The sequence below is a fragment of the Rattus norvegicus genome, chromosome 2 (genome assembly GCF_021556685.1).
Source record: "Rattus norvegicus strain SHRSP/BbbUtx chromosome 2, alternate assembly SHRSP_T2T, whole genome shotgun sequence".
Lineage (NCBI taxonomy): Eukaryota > Metazoa > Chordata > Mammalia > Rodentia > Muridae > Rattus > Rattus norvegicus.
The window spans coordinates 102706707-102712947 of NC_141535.1; positions in this window are offsets into that span (position 1 = coordinate 102706707).

Genomic DNA, 6241 nt, shown 5'->3' on the forward strand with positions numbered 1-6241 from the left:
CTTATGGAAGACCCTGGTTCGGTTCCCAGCACCAACATGGTAATTAACAAATATCTGTAGCTCCGTTTCCAAAGGATTCTACCATATTGTTGTCCTCTGAATATACTGCATGCACATGCACAGACACATGCAGGCAAAATACCCAAATACAGAATATAAAAATAAATATTTTTAAAACAATATATAGTTTTTAAGCATATTAGGAGCCAATTTAAGATAATTTTGTAAGTCACCAATTTATATTCTAGAAAGTGTCTTCTGTCCCAGGCCAATTAAGAAAACTATATTTTCGGGAAGTATGTCCAGTCTCACAAACAAAACTTGTAGGTATTTTATAGCAAAGTTGGAGTAAAAGACGATTGGCAAAACGTTGGGAAGCGTACTGTCGAAGCCAGAGAATCACATGGCCATCACTAGAAGCAGAGTAAAATTAAGAGAGATGGGCAGGGGGGACATATCTAAATACCTTTTAAATGAGATTTGAGAAAAGAGATGGAGAAGCAATGAGGTGTAAAAATAAGACAAAGGCCACTTTCAGAGTCCCTGATAAACAAACGGCCATCATTCACCATTGTGCGAGCCACCGAGGCAGAGAGGCCATCGAGAGCAATGCTCCCGCTTCGCACGTTAATTATGCAAGAAAAGTCTAGTCCTTGTCTGGCTTACAGCTAGTTAGATTTCTAGTTTTCCATCTCGCTGCCCTAAGGAATCATTTATGTAGGCTCAAGCCACCAGAGACTAATGGATGTTCCCCACTCCATAAACCAGCAGCTACATTCACGTGTTTCTATGGCAAGGATCGGGAGGAAACACGTGTACGGCTTTCCACATCACCAAAACCATTATTCACCATGAAATCAGGGCAACCACTACTCTCCTCAAATATTTGCTACATGGGCATTTAGACAAATATTTGTCTTATCTTATAATGAATTTAGTTGAAAGCTTCAAAAATAAGAAAGAAATAAGGAGAAAGAATTCCTTGTATGGCAATAATTTTGAGAAAAAAACATTTTGGCCTTAGGTGAGCTAAGGTTCATGGATTCATAGGGATCATGGCAACTCAGGGTCAAAAAAGTCAAAATGTTATCTGTTGCCTCTTCCTTCCAAAATGCCAAGCTTTGATCATTTAACTATTTGTAACTTTATTAATCAATTTTTAATGAATACTGAGGCTTTGTCTGAGAAAATTTAAATTAGCATCAAAGAAATAAGAAAGAAAAATGTTCTCTCCTCCGAAACATAAAAAAACAATGTTGAAACTTTCAAAAACTTTTCATTGGACTGGCTAAAATGTTGAGATATCATATTTAACTCCATAAATCAGCAATATCATTTTCAATCCAATTGAGGGGAACAGTTCCAGTCACAGGAAAAAAGCAAATGCAAAGATACAAATCACAGCTACATTCACTTTGAATTCGCTTTGAATTCACTCCCAACCCCCTTGAAATTTGCACAAGAATATAAAATATTATCACTAATCCTATCTTCTTAATGATGTTCAGATTTCTATATTTGCTGCTTTTCCATTTATATATTTGCTCATCTTCTATTCCATGAGCTATATTGCTGTCTGATAAGTTTGGGAAAATACAAGGATTGGTGCTAGCTATAAATGCCACCCTAACCCAAAACTTCACAGTGGGCCTAACAAAGGAGTTTATTCTAAGCCTTCCACAGCAGGTGACTCTCAAAGTCATTTGCAATTCGGGAATAAGTTGATTTCTGATGAAAATTTTCAACTCTTCCAATGTTGAGCCTAATTGTGCCTATGAAATATTATGTGTGTGTCTAGACTTGCTGGGCTGAATCAGCATGAAGGAAATGGGTTTGTAGACATACTATGACCCTCTGAAATTCATTGAGAGTGACCCACCCACCACTATGGAGAAATTCCTATTGTTTACAGTGGTGTTTAGCGATTACAAATGTCAGTTTTTAAAACAATGTGTATCTATATATGTGTGCATGTATGTATGTGTACATGCATGCATGTATATGTGCATGTGTGTGTACATGAATGCAGAGGCCAGAAGACAGCTTGCAGGAGTTGATTCCCTCCTTCCACCATGTGGATACTGGCAATTGAACCCAAGTCTTGAGGCTTGGCTGCAATCACCTTTACATACCCATCCATGTCACTGGCCCACTTTTCTCTTTTGTAAAATGCTTTGTGAACAAAGGTAAAAAGTATTTCAAAGAAGCCATGACTCCTCATCTTCACTGTTTCTCTTTTTCACTGTTGCAAATAAAAATTTTGCTTTTTCTTTTCCTCTTTCCACATAGTGTAAAGAAAGCTTCAAAATAGGAGCCATGAGACTAAAAACTTTACAATAGCAGTGGAAATCTGAAGTCTGACAGCTACAGAAAGGGGGAGATCCTGAGGCTTCTCCCAAAAGAAATATCAGAATTTGGCCTGTCCCAGAATTCCCTAAAAGCTCCATTCTCAGGGCTTATTTGGTATACCTTGGCACACTCCTCTGTACAACCAGTATGTTCTCTGAAGCATTTGGCAAAAGCAGGGGTGGCAACCATGTAGTACACACCTGTAGTCTCAGAACTCCAGAGGTTGATCAGGAGGGTTAAAGGGCACCTGGAGATCATGAAGAGACCCTAACTCCAAAAGAAAGAGGGGCGCAGGGCAAGTGATAACGTAATATTTCTGCTGCCTAAGACAGCATTTGAGTGAGACTGACAAGTGGCTGACCTAAAGCTTGAAAGGAAATGCTGGGCAAAGAGGCAACTATGTAAGCTTTGACACTGTCATAAATATCCTTGCAACCATGAAAATGATGAGTAGAGCGTGTCTACAAGCAGCACTGTGTCACATACCCAAAGAACATCAGACAGTAATCTTCACCCTGGATAAGATTGAGGATCAGTCAAGTAGAAAATGAAGAAAGACTAAAGCAAATCTGTAAATTATCTGCCATAAAAGTCTATGTATGCCCCAATACACACAAAACATACACACTCACACACCAAACACCACACACATACAAACATACCACACACACTCACACACACATATACCTACCACACACAAACACGCACATACATAGCACACCATACATACCACACACATGCATATATACAGACATATACACATACACACACCACACACATGCCCACAAACATATACATACACATACACTCACACACAAACACACACACAAGCACACACATATACTCATACATGCCCACACCACACACACACAAGCATACACACATACACATACCATTCTCATACCACATACACATACATACACATAAACAGCACATACACTACGCACATGCATGCACATATATACACACACATACTCACGCATACACATGCATACACACAGGTGGGGGATTTGGGAGAGACTGACTTAGTAAAGACATGGGACTGTATTGGTTAAGGCATTTACAGATGTTTGAATCCAATCATTCACTGATCAGTAAACTAAACAGAGACATCACTGCTACATAAACTTTGCAGTTTTTATAAATACTTTGCAGAACTGGTCTAGAAATGTCATTAAATAAGCAAATAAATAGCACATGCAAAAATTTCAAGAGAAGGGGGAATGTTAGGGAGGAATGCAATGTCTACAGTAACTATATTATAGTATTGAGCATTCCATATTTCAACAAAAAACAGAGCTATACAAATAAAGAGAAAATAATATCAAAGCATAAAAAACAATTCACCCATAGTAGAAATCCAAGTCCCTAAGAAAGACCAGATGTTGGAATTAGTACAGGATAAATCACTATCATAAATATTCTCAAAGAACTAAAAGAATCCGTACATCATCAAAGGAAAATATGACAGCAGTGACTCACCAAAGCAAGATCGTATAAGACACAGAAATTATAAAAATAGGGAGATTGAAATTGCTCTTGCTTGTACACCACAATGAGGAGGTAAATCCTTATTGCTGAAGATCAGTCACACTGTGTGCAACACATCAATAAATCAACCTCAAACTGACCAACAAACTCTCCCTGCTGGCTAGCTTGCCTACTGCCAGGTGCTTCTTGGAGAGAGAAACATCAACAGTCTTACCCAGCAGTAGACCCACATACTATATACTAACAACTGTGCACACTGGTGCAATCGCGTCCTGGTGGTTCTTGAAGTAACCCACTGCTTTCTCCTTGGATATGAGGCTTGTTCAACAGGTACTATAAACCATGACTGGCGAGATCCCAGGTCCCTAGAGGGAACCTATAGTTGTTCTACTAACTGATCACACTGTCAAACTGCATCATAAATATTTCTGCTTATACCAAGAGATTGGTGATCATCTCAACTTTGGTCAAAGAAGTTTCCATTTGCACTGGGCAGTAGCTACTGCAGAAACTCATAACTGGCCGAAGTGTGAGTGTAAGTAACAGTGAATGGTCAGCTGTACATGAGTTATCTGTGTCCACCTCCCACCACCCAAGGCAAAAGGACTAGGGGCTAAAATAAGCTCACCTAAAAGAACAGAGGTCACTCCTGAACTGGGAAATGGGCAGAAGCTAGGGAATTTTTGAAGAACACACTAAGAAGTCCTGTGCTATCTTGTACAGACTGTTAATAAAAGTGGATATTGAACTACAGACATGGCTTAACATATAAAGTGACTGCCACATAAGCACTCATGTAACAGCTGAGTGGATATGGAGTCCTACCTGTAATTCCAGCTAACAGGATGCTAAGACTAGCTTGGGGGCATGGGTTCAAAGTTCACCCAGAAACAACTCTGCTTCAATATCTAAAAGGATAGTGGGAAGGGATGGAGAAAGTCACCCGAGGCCAGCCTCAGGCCTACACACACACACTCATACACACTCACTCGTGTATACACATATGCCCACATGCATGCAAATGTTCACAGGCACATGCACATCACACCCCCACATGCAAGAGCTAACACAAAATAATTTCAAAAGCGTGAATTCCAATGTTCTGCTGGTGAAGTCTCAGAAGAGATGGGGCAGGATAATAGAGATAGCATGTCATCTTGGAGAAAGCCAACATCATCATGAGTAGGTTGCTCGCAGATTGAGGGTAAACAAAAAAGAAAGAAGGATTTGATGATTTGAGGGGAAAGTCAGCCTTCCCAGATTGCAAAATATGCTAAAATTTAATTTATTCACTGTTGAGGGAGAAAAGCCTGCATATCTGGATGTACAAACATTCACTAAAGACTCAGAACAGCAGGAGGTCAGAGTCCTTAGTCACGCTTTATGAAAAGACTCTACCAAGAGGTAGTGACTGACTACAACTCCCTCTGCTTTCTTGGCAAAAAAACAAAAGGAAAGAGGAAACAAACTAGGAACAAATTTGGAGGATGACCTCTGAAAGAGAGACTTCTCTATGTATGTGACACATAAAAACTCATCGTGTCCTTAAATTTCTTTAAACTGCTATCTTAGACCCAAAGGAGAAAAGGTAAAAAAGAAAAAAAATGTAAGAAGGTTGATGTAGACCTCAAATCTCCAGGAGTAACTGGGTCAAGTAAACTACCGCACTGTAAACGAAACTCATGCAGACCTGAGCCCAGAGCATGTGGCAGAGGGTTAGAGGGAATTATCCCTGGGCCCTGGACCCTCATAGAATTTTTTGGTTAAACTTGTAATTACTTGGAACTAGTGGCTACTTTTCTTTCCTTCCATTCCCTCCATTTTTTGAACAAAAGCATTATGACCTTAAAATTCAGCACATAGGTCCCAATATCTGCCAAAAGAGAAACTAAGACCTAATCCATCAAGGACCTAGTCTGTAGTTCCAGGAAAGACCCTAAATGACCTGACCTTTATATTTGGCCTCTGTAGTTCTGAATCTTGCTAACTGAAGTGTGATGACCAGGATGCAAGGTTTGTGCATAATAGTACCAAAAGGCTTTAAGGCTCAGTGACTACATGATTTGACCAAGTTCCCCATTCAGCCACAAAACCAGCATTAAAGACTTTCCTTCCAACTTTAAGAGTGTCTATGTGGTGGTATCTGATGTGCCTGCCTTAAAACATCACGCCTAAAGTGTTTCTTTTTCAGGTGACCTTAAAGAATTTGGCTCTCAGAGCAAAGAACTGCAATCTTTAGCTATCAGTTGTGCCTGTTGGAAAGAACCAATAATGATGGAGCTTCCTCACAAAAGGAAGGTTTTTAGAGGGGACATTGGTCTCTCAGCTGAATATGCATTCTCTGTAAGCAATTTTGTCCTAAGCCTTCTGTAGGCAATTCTGTCCTAAATGCATATAGCCA